General features: G+C 35.5%; 1 protein-coding gene across 1 annotated transcript in view; it reads left to right on the top strand.

The window, feature by feature from the left end:
* Nucleotides 1-1,904: 1,904 nt before the first annotated feature.
* Nucleotides 1,905-17,297, top strand: part of LOC145681505 (uncharacterized) — a 354,193-nt gene continuing 338,800 nt past the window's right edge. The window contains exon 1 of the mRNA XM_081753152.1: nt 1,905-2,051. The gene's annotated coding sequence lies outside the window, so the exon portion shown is untranslated. The remainder of the gene's footprint in view (nt 2,052-17,297) is intronic.

Below are 17,297 nucleotides of genomic sequence, written 5' to 3'. Positions count from 1 at the left end.
ACTTTAGGTCAGGTTAGCTTTGTTATTTCAATGTAAATTATGTCTGTACTTAACTTGGCGCCCCTCTGTCCGACATAACCCATACGCTGCAACATTGCTTACACCGATCAGTGTTGAAACTGGAAACCGGAGATCTCTACAACTTCCGGATTGCAAAAGGAGAGAAATGTAAAGATGAAAGTTATTTCTGGGACCTTCAACTCACACTGAGAAAAAAAAATTGTAGGTGGCGTACTTAAAAAGATAGGTTACAAGCGTAATTCCTGTAGTTTTTGGAATTAACGTACAGCAGACGTATAACTGAAAACGCATGTTTTATAACACTTTCCGTATAAGTGTTCCATGTATACGTACTTTTCGTATGAAACAATGTAGGCGGTCAGGATCTGACGTACAAATGAACGTATATAACTTATAGCTGATGAAGGTAACATAAGTATACGCATGTGATATACGGAAAACTATTAGATGTCAGACATCCTGCAACTGCATAATGTAACACCTAAGGGCAGTGCATATGTAGCATACGGATAACGTATGCTCCGTACTGATTTCTATAGTAAGCAAGAGGATACCGTATATTTGTATATACAATATACCGCTATCCGGAGAACGGAGTTTTCCCTGTGCATATCAAAAAGCCATTCCTCGTTATTTCTTTCCGTTTTTGCTCTGTGGAAATCAATATGGAAACCGGAAGTTGTGGTAAATAGTTATCACTTTCAGTTTTAGTACAGATTTGTAGCTGAAGATGGTATCTTTCCTTGGGACGCCGAATCAATTCCAGAGAGTTGCTTATCTTAATCTGTTACCTTTTTTTGTTCTATGTCGATCAACGTTAAAACCAGAAATGGTTTCATATCTAGCACTTTCGGTTTTAACAGAAGTTTAGCGGATGAGATGGAACGTATTCTCGGAATTCTGAATCGATTCTAGAAACCGCATCTTGATATTTCTTACTTTTTATGCTCTGATATCTGTTCACAGACAGACAGACGGACATAGCTCTTCCATTATAACAGTTCCGATAACTACTTCTATACAACATAATTGGGAAGTAAACAAAGAAAAAAGAAAGAAAAAAACAAGCAAATCAAAAAATAAAAGTGGTGGGGAACGTAGTGACTACCTTAAATTAACCTATTTCACTTCAATTTTCTTTCTTTGCTTCTCCTAGCGTCACGGATCATGTAAATCAATGTGAAACAAACATAATCAATAGTTTTGTGATATTGATTATAACAGAGGACCTGAATTTCAGCCAATAATATTATAATTGACAGACGCTCATAAATATAAAAGATCTCAAATACATACTGAACGTTATTTTTATGAATATTAGTATTATTGATTATTTACCTCTTCCTCCTAGTACTAGTTTGAAAGTTGAAGAAAAATTGATAATTTCATTACGATTTCTTTCTAATATCATTTTTTAGCTACACAATCAAGAACAGTGCCCCTAAATTAAAAACTACATGTTTCGTAACCCCTGTTTTAATTTTCAAGGAAATAACAGAGTAATGGGATCTGGTAAAGGGAAATATAGCCTCGATTCACGTAGGAAATAACAAAAAAGAAAAAAAAAGTATCTCGAAAACTCGAACTTAGATTACGTTTTGAATCCAGTATTTCTAAGAAAGAAAAATAACATAAATCCTAACTAGCCGTGTGCTATATGTGAAGAAAGCAAAAGATTATTAAGATTAATGATGTACAGACATCAGTTGATTTTTTTTTTGGACTCCCTCCCACGTAATTATTTTCGTGGACTAAAGAAAAGGGGATGGTGGTTCTCCTCTGAACACGCCCCTGTATCTCCCACAAAAGTTGCGCCGCCGTAAACGCACAAGACGTCGACGCACGTGGGCTGAAGACGTTTATATACAACGAGGCGGGTCGCTTCGGTGGACACCACGCCACCTGCTTCTCTGACGTCCAGCCGCCGAAAGACGCTGCTGCCACGAAAAATCGACGCTCGATCCCCAGTGGCGCATCCGCACAGTTCCCGACTCGCACACAGCAACAGGTCTAAACTTTGTCCATCTCCGGTAAGTACAGTATCTGCGTACCTTTGTAAAAGTTTTTCCATAATGATACTAAATTGACTTTGGAGACTTGTGGACTTTGGGAGACCAAGATTTGGTTCTCTGTTGAACAATATGAAATGCGCTTAAGAGTTTATTCTTTTTTTCCTCACAATGCGAAAGTTTGAAAGTAAAATTCATTAGTTGTTCGTAACATGTAGGAATTAACCGTCAGTCGGACGGGCATATACTAACGTTTTTCATCCTTGATAGGCTTGTAGTAACCATCAATAAATATTATGACTGTAAATGGGATAAGCCAGTTTCGTTTCCACAAAAAATAATGTAGTAGAAATATTTTTCACCCAAATTTGAACAAAAATAAATAAATAAATAAATAAATCAGAAGTTAGAGAGAAATGTTACCATTTCAAAGTTAATGTTTCTTTTCTGAACAGAGATTATATGAAACGTAGCTGTATAGTTTATTGTAGAATGCAGGTATACACCCGCCAGGAATCGAGAGTCTGACATAAGCCATTTAATCACGACAGAAAGCGTATGAAATCGACTTCTTGTAGATTCTTCGTAGCTACGTGCACGTCGCAATACGCTAAAATTTACACATTTGCTGACAATTTCTTTAATATATATATATATATATATATAAGATAATTTCAAATTTAAATTTACGATATGAAAGGTATGACTTTGAGCTACTGTGTGTTACATCCTTATGTAACACATAGGTTATGAAGGATGGAAACTACTATTAACGAACCACTACCGCGGCCTTATACGACAGTTACCGAGCGAGCAGATTATCATGCAAGATCGATCCTTACAGTATATGCCGTTTCCCACAACACTATTACGCCTTCAGGATGGCTGGAGTACAGGATAACGCCAGCAATCCTAGCTAAGATGAGCAAAAAGAGATAATGAATAAAAGAAATACTGCTTTCGTTAAAGATACTATACCATCACTCTCCTGGAATAGTAAAATATTTAGTACAGGATTGCTGCATCTCATTTTTACGCTGGATACAACGTAACTAAAGAAAATAATGACAAGGGCTTGTGGAGGAAATAAAATGATTGAAAGTCGTGGTGGGACAAGGGAATAGCTCAAGAGCACTGATAGCCACATACACACACAGCTGTGGATCCAGGATATGATCAAGGGAGAGGCTAAACCATAGTTTGCCGCTTTATCCAGTGTAAAGAAAGTAGGATTGAAGTTCATTTTATTCAGTGTATACCTGAGTGTCAAGGGGGGCTATAGCCCATATATCCCTCCCTTTGGATCCGAGCCTAAAACACACACACACATACAAAGGAATAAATCACTTATTTTTTAAAATTGAGTTATCTTACACACACAGTAAGAACTCTAAGTTGAATTTTAGTTTGTGTGTGTGTGTGTGTGTATTTTTATATCATACAATATCAAAGTTATGAAGGACAGAACCTAATATATTAAAGTGGACTTCTAACCATGATCGGGGCTACTCTTGCAAACTATCATTCAAGATCTACCCTGTCAATGTAGGCCGTTTTTCCCACTCCACTATCTCGCCACTGAGAAAACTGGATTACAGGACCATTCCACCGGTTCCGGCAAAACTCTACGTCTGAACTGTTGTACAGCGGGTTACACGTCTAAATGGTACAGCCATATGGAGTTTTACGGCTAAGGTGTACCATTTAGAAGTGTCCCCATTTAGAAGTGTACGTTTAATATCTTCTAATGTGTGTACTCGACAAAATACATACCTTTTTATTGAGGGCCACAGTGATTTTTTAAATTGGCCGCCATATAATTTTGTAGATTAAAAAAATAAATAAAATGCAATGTTACTGGACCGTTAGCACAAAACTCTTCGAAGGGGCCGCGTCGGTCCCTTCTAATGGGAAAGTCTCAACAAGATTGGGCTTACGGCCTCTTAGGAAAGTAACGAAACAGAGTAGACATGTCGGTCCCATGGAACCGACGCAGTCCGTTGAGCGAACCACCTGTCGGTCCCATGCAGCGTACATGGCGCTTAACGTATTATTATTATTATTATTATTATTATTATTATTATTATTATTATTATTATTATTATTATTATTATTATTATTATTTTAACATACGGAGAACCATTCCTAGACTTTCCTAAAACAAGTCAAGCATTATTTCGCCTAAATAGCTTAGTTACTTCATATAAAACCTCCATATTGAAACCTACCCGGTGCCGATTCAATCCAATTTGAATTATTATCACCTACAGTAGTGGCAATTATACGCGTAAACATTGAAGGGAGTAGCAAATAATTTAAAAAGAATACCATTAGTAAGGGGTATGGATCAGGTAGTGTAAAGGCAAAAAAAAAAAAAAAAAAAAAGTAGCGCTCTATATCCCTCTGATAACAGCCATTGATTAAACACCAACCAAAGATCCTCATTCCGAAAATTAAAGGCCTATTTTACGATATGTTTCATAGCGAAATTGACGTCAGTGCCTTCCTCATCCACATAGCACAGCGGTATCAGTCCTGGGATATGAGGATATCCACGGCACGTCCCAGTAGACTTCCCGTGGAAATCCAGCTGTGCGTTTATTCCCTGAAACATGACTTCCTGTGAAACATTTCTGGATTCCTTGCGGGATAATCATAGGAGGGCTTTTCGACATCCAAATATTGTCCCGTGATAGGCACCATCTCACTGAAATCCAAGGGAAATCCCATAGATGTTTCTATTATTCTTAAAGATTGTACTGCGAGTCTGAATATTCCGGAAGAGGATATCTTATGGGAATGTTGTGCAATGTGGTCGTACACTTTTATAAAATTCTGTTTTTGAAGAAAAAAATATACTAAGCGGAGTAAATATGGGTTGCTTTAAATGATATTAATTTCCCGCCTTCTTAGTTATTTACCAAACTGTTTCTTTCTCACAGACTTCCCGACTTGAGCTCTGTATTCTCTCGTGTCTAGAATCGAAACTCTAATTTCAGAAACCTTCACTCAATTTCCGCTCTCTCTTTGTGTGCCAGTCACTACATTTAACATTCGTATACAATAAAGCACGCAGAAACTACTTTCAAATATATTTTTAGTTTTCATTTCTTCGATATAAGTTGCAGCAATAAAACTTACGTACCAATAAAAAGAATATTCAACCATTTCTTTTTCTTTTTTTTTTTTTTTACCTCGTTGACTTTTTCAATTGTTACCATTACCATTACCCCAAATATTTGGATTTATTGATCTTCTCTATATTATTGCTATTGGTTGCGGTGAAAACGGTCTCTTGATTTCTCACACAAACTTCGTCTCTCTTATGTGCACTATTCTCTTCGAGATAGATGTCAGTTTCATTATGAAGAAAGCTGAAATATTTAACATCCCATACATAGGTCTTGTGTAGGCAAAAATAGACAAAAGGGAAACGATTTTTTTTTTTAAGTTTTACGTCCCACGATTATGCCGGGTATGCTAAAGAAGATGGTGATGATGAGAAATGAATGAAATGGTGAAATGATGAAAGTGGGAGGAAGAACCCCGAGGAAATCCACGCACACGGTGTTTGTCCACCACAAACTTAGCGAGCTGGGATCGAACCAAGGACCCCATGCACCAGAGGTGAATGCTCTACCACTGAGCCACCGCTGCCCGCAAAAAATAGACAGATGATAACTATCAATGAAGGATAAGAAAATAATGGAATGAAAAAGTGGAAAGAAACTGGAGAACCTAAAAGGAATATGAAGCAACCCATTATACTAATTTGATTTGGATCGAGCCCGGAATCCGTCTCCCTAGTAACTATCGCACTGTTACTTTGGCAACCATGTTAAATTTTAATACTCGAATTCCATCGACGTGTTCTTCTACATATTGTATATACATTAAAAACATTGCGATGTATGTTTCGAAATCATTGTACACAAGCTTTTAAACAGGTTCTTTAGATAGGCCTACAGTGTATCTCAATGCAAGATTACACTGAGAAAAATCCGTCATCCGGAAAGCAGTATTTTGTGCAAATATACAGAATCCATATGTTCACTACGAAGATATGTACAGAGCATACATTATTATTCATATGCTACATACATGTTGCTTTTTTCCCCGCTTAGATTTTACATCATGCCATTGCAGGATGTCTGACATTTAAGAGCCTTACTCAAAGATCCCTTTGGCAAAGACTTCCCAACTCGAATTTTATACATCTCGTGCGTATTACAAATGGCAATAACATCTAAATCATTTTATGAATTAACAATGATTGAACACTTCTAAGAATTACAAATCTGAATAGAACATCTGAATATTTATCTTATCTATACAACTTCAACAGTGAACAGTCTCTACCACATGCTGAAGTCTTACGTATCATACTTCTATATTAAAAATATACAAAGAAGGGAAGACAAAAAGAAGAAAAAGGAAAGTAATAAAATTAAAAGATACGGGCCAGTATTGCAAAAAGAAAAAAAGAAGAAGAAGTTTTGCTTCAATTAATTAATCATCTTATTCTGCCAGTTATTAGTGAAGTGCTCCTTCGTGGCTAAGCGGTTAGCGTACACGCCTTCCCACCGGGAGCTCATGTGGTTCGGATTCCACGGTAATCAGTAGGTCCCGTCTCATATAGCATCGCTGTTGAAAAGTACATTAAACTCAAAATCAACTCAACATTAAATAATATAGAGAGATACTAATAAAACTGCAAAACGTTTTCGGAGAACCTTTTCCGAAGAAAACTCGCCCGAAAAAATAAACTGTCCCTCCTGTATTTTGCCACGAGAAATGACTTATGTCTTATATTAGGGTTAGTAATGAAATATTTGTTTATGAAATATTGACAAAATTGCATGAGCCGTTTTATAAAGAATCGTCCCAATAGAAAACTCATTCCTCGAGTAAATTACTCCTTCTGGATTTTTCCCCAGAGAAACGACTCATACCAGAATATAAGATTGTTAATGAAATATTGTTTTATGATATATAAACAGGATCGTTAGTTTTTATTTATTTGTTTATTTATTTTATAGAATCGTCATTATTATGATATTTACTCTCCGGAAAATTATCCTTTTTCCATTTCTAAGGGTAGGAAGAACATTTGAAAAAAGCCCCTTGAAAAATCTTATAAAACAATTAAATTCAAAATTTGATACGAATACGTTGAAGAGTATGGCCTCTAGTCGAGTTTTGATATATTGGAAGAACAAACGAATGGACGAATTATATATCAAAGTTAATAATCTGAATCCCTATCAAGTGCTACATACAGTTTTAGTTTATTATACTTGAATCAGTGAGTGGAAAAATAATATTCCAAAAATTAAAGAACATTCCGCGATAGCAATCTCTGTAGGACTAAATATATAATCTCATTACCGTATGTTTTCGGTATTTCGGGAAATGAAAAGTCTTAACACACGATACAAATATTTTTGAATAAGCAACGGTATTTCGTGTAAGCGGTTTTGTTGTCCAGTTTCCAAAACTAAAGGTTGTGGAATAGTCTCCTTTTCCAGTCAATGATTCAGTTTTTAATCCAAAAATTATAAGTTTCTGTATTCCCTAGTTTATATTTCATTTTTATATTAAACATTTTTTTTATTCATACCAGAAATTGTCAAAAACAAAGTGCAAAATTCAATTTCAATATTAAGACAATAGTCTCAGTCTTCTAAGTCAGTTCTTGATATTTTACATTAACTTGTCCTTAACCATGTAAGTCTACGGTAGAAACTTTATTTTTACTTTCGAGCGAATATAAGATAGAAGAAACCATATCGCACACTCGGTGGAAGATTGTTACAACTTAAAAAATGGAAATTTTGCATTATTGTCGCTCAAAAGAGAATATATAGAGAGACCAGGTGTGCGATATGGCGATCTCGAAAAAATCGAACTCAAGTTTTCAACAAATTTATACATTTTATAGTCTTTCTACATGCGGCAAAGTCAATCTTGAATGCAAGGGTGACCCCATTAATTTTTGTTGGTAGGGTCCAAACTTTCGGGGGGATCCAACGCTAAAAGCCACTACTGTACGTCTATGTATTATTGAACGGGTATTATTCTGCACTGAAAATGACGATACTAACTGTAAAATACTTCCACCTATATTTTCAGAAAATATGATAGAACTAGAATGTTTTTATAAGAGAAGGAGTACAGAAGAAGTGTAAGGTCAAATTTTTATACTACATCAATAATTTCCCTGTTAAATAAATATAGTTTTATTAAGAAAGCGTACAAATATGTATTGAGTTAGAAAATTTTGGAAGGGTTCCGGATCCGGAAGACCCTTCGTAGGTGCTTGAATGTCTAGTCTTCTGTTCATTCGTCCCATGTATGTAAACTCACATAGAGGTCATAACATTCGATGTATCAACACAAAATTTTAAACTAAAAGATTTTATAAGAAATTCCAGAACTTCTACTCCCAAAATAAGAACAGTTTATTGAAGGATTTAAAAAAAAATGTGATTTTCTCGAAAATGGCTCTAACGATTTTGTTCATCTGTCATATATCAATGTTCCACTTTCCTATATTATGGTATAATAGAAAAAAACGACAAAGGGTAATTTACTCCTGAGAGTGAATTTTTTTCGATTATTTTGTTCATACATAAATATGTCATTAACAATTTTGCAATATAGTGAATTTCATTTGAATTCATCCAACTTCAGACTAGTAGATCGCTTACAAAATTTGTTATTTCTTATTTTTTATACTCAAAGTTTTACTATATTTAGAGAGTAGAACTAGAAATACATGGTCGCGTACTCTGAGGGAAGAACGCAGACTGAAAGTATTTGAGAATAAAATTCTAAGACGAATATTCGGACTCAAGAGGAATAGGAATGGAGAATGGAGGAAACTTCATAACGAGAAACTGCATAATATATACCATTTATCAAACATTGTTAGGGGTCATCAAGTCTAGGAGGCTCAGGTAGGCAAGTCATGTAGCTAGAGTGGAAGGAAGTAGGAGAGCTTTCAAACTTTTAACTGGAAATTAAATCAGAAAACAACCAATAGGAAGACCTAGACGCAGATGAGAAGACAATATTAAGATACACCTCGCAGAAATAGGAATACAAAGTGGAAACGGGATCCAGTTGGCTAAGGACAAAAGTTAATCGAGACTTCGAGAGTTTTCGTGAACGCGATGTTGAACCTCTGGGTTCCATAATCCATAAAACCTTAAAAGGATGAACACCCATTGCGTATTTTAAGTAATTATTGGTAATCGCAAGGATAACAATATGTATGAGGTGTAGGGCCTAACACACCACCAGCAGCAGCCCCAGTGTAGCGGTCCCCGCCTGACCGTTGCTAACCCAAACAACTGACATGTTTCCAAATCCAGGTGTATCTATTATTCTGATAACTATTTGTAAATGTGAAGAATTGGAATCATTAAAGACTATGAAAACGTCAAAACTTCTTATTTTCTGGACCCCCTGTAGCCACACATAGAGACATCCATGAACAAAAATGTAGAAAAACTACGTCGAACTTTTGTAATGAGCGCTAAATAAACAACAGACAATTTCCTTGTTTCTGATGGAAGCTCATGCCAATCTTTCATTTTTTTCCCAGTTTAACAACTTTTTTTCATCAGCTCCTCTGTTTGTACTTCCTGAACAGTTAAACATCTAGCAAAGGCTGGATTAGAGGGGATTCATGTTAAAGAGAGAGCCGAAGTAGGACTCAAGCACATCAAGCTGAGGAGTGGCAAGTGTTGTCACTCGGAAAGCGGTTAAATCCATTGAGATCGATTCGAGTTCGAAAATGTGAGAGAGGAGAAGATTTGAGTGTGGCAAGTAGCACCAGAAGACGCGGTCCCGGATCACCTTCCAAGAGGAACCAACTGAGGATCCAGGCCATTGACGAGGAAGAAACCAGTGAAGATACCATCCAGTATGAACCACTTCCATCCGCCCATTTTTCTTTCTTCTGTGTTTTGTTTCGTGAGAGCATGGTGGCTTAGTAGGATGATCATCTCTGCTGATAGAGGTTTCTGGTTCTATCACAGGCTGTAAGTTTGTGGTGGACAACATCGTATCATGACTTTCCTCGTTTTTGTTTCCTTTCATCTTATTATTACATTAAGTCTTTCATAATCAATCATTTCATTAACTACTCAAACATCCTTATCCCCAAATTACCATTGGATAAGAGAGCTACTCAAAGTCAATGGATTCCGTATGCATATTATGAAAAATTGTACCTTTTGGTTAGAAGCGAGACACAAGAATTTGCATATATATATGCAAATTCTTGTGTCTTGCTTCTTTGTCCTTTGTTGACAAACAGAAAGGGTCTTTCCTACTAAGATAGTGAAATCGGCCCTTGATCCAAATTGGATTGCTATTGACCCAGAAGGTTATCCTTGACCTAAAACTACCTTAAAAAAAATTGACCCCTTACCCCCTCCCCTTACAGAATTATCGTATCATACATGCTCAAAATTGAATATTTTTAAAAATTTTGGTGGGCGTGGTCGAAAAATTTTGAAAGTTTCACAGATTGTAGATACCATCTAAATGTAATTGTGCAATTATTTCCAAAACCGTCGATGCGTATTTTATTTATTTTTTTGCGTGTTGAAAATTTCAAAACATTGTAGAAAAAATTTTGGGGGGGACACATCGCTGATTTTTAGTTAAAAAAATTGTTATTCCCTTAGGTACAACATACATTTTTTCGGGGCCTGAAAGCGATGACAACATTGTCAAGAAGAGATAAAACAAACGTGTTTTTCGCACAGTTTTCCCACCATTTTAGGGTCCTCAAGGTGAGGGCCCCTTCAAACAATTCTTTGCCAAAGTTCACAATTTTCATTTCTCTTGCGTCCCTTCCGCTTCTATCGTTCTTCGGCTGCTTCGATTGTGTCCATTTCGGAATAGAAATAGCAAATACATCTCTGTAACAGCGCTTCCACTTCTGCCGACTCTTGCACAACAAAGTTACATACAGCTCATGGTAGAGAGCACTACCGGTAGAGAGCGCCACTGTATGCGGAAAGTGAAGCAAGCACTAGCCGACACGAGGTGTGTGTAACTTCATTTAACAGGTCTGTCTTTGAAATTAATGCTAACTGATTTAGTACCGAAACTGCAATATTTCTGTTAGTAGATTTGAAGATACAGGGTGGGCCATAAGTCCAGTTTATAAAGATGCATTTCAAATGAATTAGTTATTAATTACGAAAGTACGAAATTATTACAAGTGGTATTAAAATATTAAATCAAATAACAAAAATCAAGTGTTCAAAGTGTCTTTATCAATTTAAATCCGCAAATTACATATTTTGAAGTACAGAAGAACATGATAATTTATCAAATTCAGAAGTAACACGCTGTTTTAAATGCTCTTTAATTGTTCCCTAGACATAGAATTTCATTCGTCTGAGATTTGGTGATAACTTAATCACATCTTGGTAATTGTGGTCATGTAAGCAACCAAGACATTTGAAGTCCAGACACATGTTTATTAGGATTAGAAATGGGAATTAGATTTCTGGGTTTTCGTCATCTATGGTCATGTTAGCCCGTCACGCATAAGGGATGACGTCCCTCGGCGAGCACACTTCTCTAAAAAGTGCGGAGGAAGAAAAAAATGAGGAAGGAAGGAAGCGACCTAGGACCATTATATTAGGTACCATCTCAGCATTTGCCTGGTGCTACCGAGGAAAATTTCAGGAAAACCTTATTCAGAATCGCTGTCTGAAAAGAAGCTTTTACATTTTCTGGACCGAGTGTCTCCAAAGGGAGAACACACGTTTCTATTCTTACTAAATTTACAAACAATGTTTAAATTCTTAATAAAACAACTTCTTACAAAGTATTATTCACGAACTGCGTATTATCAACAACCATTTAACATATTATTTAAATCAATCAAGAACTGCTACTCTGCCAATTGAAAACCTAATAACTGCTAATGTCAAGCGTTGTACGTCAGAACATTATTGTGAATTGTACAAGATTTTAATTATTAACAACCTGTTTTTAATTTGCCAATGTTATTTAAAGTCCGTTTACTTTATATTTTGTTTAACACATATTCAATAACATGAAAACCTATCACAATGAAATATCTTGTAAAACTACATGTTTCTTTTACTCGACTGACCCACAACCCAAAATTTAATTCAAGCATGGACTTGTAGGAAGTAACGAGGTAAGGAAAAGTTGTTAAAAGAATCCTTGTAGAAACACACATAACATTAATAGTAACTAAAACAGATATCAAAGCTTTGGAAATCCTTTCTGTAAACTTTGAGTTGGTAAATGTATGTATAGTATGAAGTAACATGCTTCAAGCATGCGTAATACAAAATAATAACTCTCTACATAATATCATTAACCACGAAATTCTGTTTCATTCTGTGAATCTTTATTATCAGGACAAAACCGTCATAAAGTGCTTTACATTGTTTGCCTTTATACCTGTGAGAAACATACAAACAGAATATTTAATGTGCAAAAGGTAATCTCGTATTTAGAACAGCGGAGATTGTAAACACGCTGTTTTGTTTTTCATCTGTTGTGCTTGTATGAATGCACTGAAGATGAATCCTTATAATTTATCCTAAAAGGTTAGCTTCTGTCCTCGTCTCATATGTAGAAAACGTTGAAAGAAGTAGTTTATGAATTACAAAAATATTAGTTTATAAGCTTTAAGATTATCTATTATACATATTTGCTATATCAACACATCATACATAAGCATAAGAATATCTTCATTCATAACACACTAAAAGCTTACGACTATATATATATATATATATATATATATATATATATATATATATATATATATATATATATATATATAGGGTTTTTCAAATCAATACCGACAACGTTTGGGTGATGATTCCTGAAACCAAGATAAAACAAACAGTATAAACCAAACTGGGTGCACAAATGCTTCTTTTAGGAGATATAGGCTGCCGAAAACATGAAAAAAATAATTTTAAAGGCCCATAGATCCAAAACTATGGAGCTTTAAACGTAAATCATTATGTAAGACTGGAGAAGTAAGCAGATCAGTGAGGATTGAACGTTGATTGCCTATATGTGATTTCGTATACGGATCAGGAAAATCATTCAAGAAATCAAAGGATTACAGTGCGTCACTTTTAGGAATATATGTGTCACTGTTAAGAAAATAAGACAAATAATCTGTTGCTCAATAGAGTACATAAACAAATGAACAATTTGTTCCAGGAAAATAAAGTATGAATTATTTTTGGCTAGCGCTGTCCTAACTATATATAAAACTATATGAACTGACATTAATTAAAGGGGTACTTCGGGTGGAAAGTAAAAATTTGGCATGATTGTAGCTTTTCGGGACTAACCTACAGTAAAATTGCCAAAAGTGAATATTTATAAGGGGTCTAACGAGATGAAGAAATCCCCATGTTATTGAAATAGGCGTGTTCTTGGGATACAAAATCTTATCTTTTAGATAGTTGAAATAGGAAATGAAACTTGAAGTTCGGTAGAATTGTGGGTTTAAGAGGTGCGAGGCCGTCGGCCGAGTAAAGGGGAGGTGTGGGGGCGAAGCCCCCAGCTGGGCATATTCAGGAAATATGAAAAGCAAATGCACGAAACTCACTGTTGATGCAAACGCTGATATGGTAAGAAATGCGAGGCCGTACGCCGATTATTTCTTACCGTATCAGCGTTTGCATCAACAGTGAATTTCGTGCATTTGCTCTTCATATTTCCTGAATATATATAGTTTGGGTGATTCCGGACAGTCGCTAAATCCGGACATCTAAGTTCATGATAATACTGTTCTTTGCATGTGTAATGTAGAGACTTTTGTGACGCCTATTTGAAGCACCGTACCTTTCTATAGTTCAGTGCTTAGTAGGAAGTGCAAAGAGTGTTATACATAGTTTCGACGGTGGGGGAAAGAAGAATAAACAAGTAAGTTCATGCACGTTTTTTGACCTGATGTAACTTTTTAGTGGCATATGTTAAGGTTTTACACAGAAGTGGTTGTCAGCAAATGGTTAAGTAAGACATATATCGAAGCGAAGACCTTACTTTACTCGTTGCGTATTGGAAGCATTCTATTACTTTGCGCGCGCCTGCTCAACGCGTGCAAGTTTACAGTGCTCAAAACGGACGAATCCGGACGTTTAGGGAAGGGTGAATTCAGACACTTTATTACGTTAAGGTGAATCCGAACAATGTAATTAATGAACTAAGATGATTCAGAACACTCTCTCTTCTCTCGCTTTTCACTTTATGAGTGTGAAATAGTACGTGAGATCTACTGTTAATTTTTAGCGTCTATTCATTTTTGCCATAAATGGACTCCGAGGGATCACTAGAAAAAGCTATAAAATTATCTTAGGATCTACCAACACAACTAAATTACAAAACGTAAATCATAAGGTGCTCAGAATTCTACACTACTGAGTGGCTACATCATCTGGTATATTCCCATTTGATTCGCAACAATTTCTGGAACATGAATTTCTTTTGTTGAATGAGCATGTTCCACCAGCAACTGGAAACAATTCCTCTTCTGTGTCGTCAGACTCATCCAAAAACACGTCTCAATCACCTTCAGAGTTCTCAGTTAAACAGTTCCTATCTTGTCCTGCTGTTGCTTCTCGCAAACTCACATCCCGAAGGTCAGGCGTTGCTAAAAGATTAAGTATCACGAAACGCAGTTAGTTTCAAACTGTCTTCTCAAACACAATCGAAGGTATGGATGAAAACAACTGTGGATTTTGTGGGAAGAGTTATTATGCACCATCATCAAGGATATACCGTTTCTGGGTGTCCTGTACTGTGTGTAAGATCTGGTTTCATGAAACATGTGGGGAGGTGATAAGGAACTATATTTTACCTTGCACGATGTGTCTGAATTATGATTAGTGTTTCACGAAACTGGCAGACGTCAATAACGCAAGAAAAATAAATGCTAGTCTCAGTGCACACACATTATACATTTTACTAATAATCTGGTTGTTACTAGCAACAAAATGGCAGTACAATGTAGTTCTAATAGAAACAAATGCGATTACTATGTTTAATGATTAAACGCTATAGTGATAGTTACACTACTGAGCATTTAGCTTACAATTTCAACAGTAATTAGTATAGACATTGTAATGTTAGTAATTTGTATGTATTTATCATGTACTTGTATTTATATTCTGTACTTATCATGTTAGAATGTTAGTGTAGCAAGATAGCTAGAATATACCTATCATGTATATATCTTCCTTCAAAGTTCAGTGACCGGAATCGCCAACCTACTGTCCGGATTTACCATTCCAAATTTGCAAATCAAAGATTTTGTCAACTTTAAGAAACTTATTTTTTTTTATTTCTTAACATACTATTAAAGGAAAGTTATTTCAGTTGTACATGCATACCAACATATCATTAAATAATATGACGAAGTATTGGATATTTTTGTTTAGCGGAATAGCAGTAAAAGAAAAAAATATCAGAACTGTCCGGATTCGCCCAAACTTACCCTATATATATATCGTGTCCCAGGAGGAAGGGGCAAGCAATATTTTGGGAAATGGTAGTATGCGTGATTCTAAGCAAAAAAAGTTCATATGAACATAGGTCCTAATCTCAACGGTTTGATAGCTACAGGTTGTGAACCATTTTTTTTTTTACTTTATATTGATTATTGCTCACCCTGTAGTTATTCTTCAGAGGTGGTACATAGTGGATTTGAAACGTGATGAAATGACCTTTCCAATGATATGCAATATATGGCAGTGGTATCTTTGGAAAAGAAGTTATTGAGGGACATTTTTTAATCAGTGTTACCATCCAATTTCTTTAAATAACCTTAACTTTCTCAAATTTCCCTCAATAGCTTCTCTTCCAAAGACAACACTGCCACATGCTGCATACTGTTGTAAAGGTTATTCCATCAGCTTTCAAATTTGCTATGTCTTAACTCTATAAAATAGTTACAGGGTGAACAATACTCAACGAAGTAAAAGATGCTTCATAACCTGTAGCTCTCAAACCGTTGAGATTAGAACTTATGTTCATATGAACTTTTTTGCTTAGAATCACTTACACTACCATTTCCCAAAATATTGCCCCTTCCACCTGGGACACCATATATATATATATATATATATATATATATATATATATATATATATAAGAAAATGACCCTCAAACACTTCATTTTGTTCAGATCGAGATGTTTATCGATTGATGTACTTTGTATTGGACGCGAGCACCTAGGATTTTTTGTTGGGACAGGTCAAAGCTTTGAGAAGGAGTCCAAATTACAAGCCACTACGTCTTTTGAACGGGTATTACTCTGCACCCGAAAAGACGATAAGTAATTGTAAAATACTTCCATCTATATTTTCAGAAAAAAAGAAAAGAATTAGATTGTTTTGATAAGAGAAAGAACACAGGTGAAATGTAAGATCAAATTTTCATGCTACATCAATCATTTCCCTGTTAAGCAAGTACAGTGTTATTAAGAAAATGTATAAACGTATGTTGAGTTAGGAAGTTTTAAGGGGGGAGGATCCGGACCCGGTGGGCCCCCCACGTGGGTATGCCCCTGGTGTACTGTCGTCTTGTAGCTGCATAATCAAAAGCTTGAAAATGTACACCAGTATTAATTCATCTTAATTCTGGCGAGGTTAGCGTACAGCGTCAAGTTTTAAGCTTAGAGGAAAACTCCTTTTTTGATTTAAAAAAACGACACGTGAGAATTTATACTCATCTATGTCATTATATTCAGCTTAATAAAAGTTATCATTTGGTATGTTACATCTTTGGACTATTTTTTTAAGTGTTAATCACTGTTAGAATCAATGGCTCAGAAAGTAAACTAAAAGTTCAGAATTGTGATTTTTTATGGTCCGTAACATGTGCTTATTTATCACGAAAAGTATATGGCTATTACTGGCAAATTACTTACATAACAAATCTAAAAGATTTCTCATACTACGCACGGTTCTTCTCATTTATGTAGAAGTTATCAGGTAGAATAGAGATCATCAATTTACTTCTTTTCATTTCATGGGGTGTTCTGTTATATCTTTCAGAGTACATAAAAAAAAATGTCCTATAAATAGCTTCTTCTCTTTCTAATTATCTTCAATATTGTAATTTTTCTACAACTTCCGCATACATTTCTTTATTACTTTCCATTTCATCCAAGTCATTTCTCTCATTTTTTGTCATATTTCAACATTCTTTCTTTCATGTGTATCCACACGAATATAC

Source organism: Thermobia domestica, chromosome 3 (genome assembly GCF_964235325.1).
Source record: "Thermobia domestica chromosome 3, izTheDome1.hap1.1, whole genome shotgun sequence".
Classification (NCBI taxonomy): domain Eukaryota; kingdom Metazoa; phylum Arthropoda; class Insecta; order Zygentoma; family Lepismatidae; genus Thermobia; species Thermobia domestica.
This window is presented reverse-complemented; position numbering and strand designations above follow the sequence as displayed.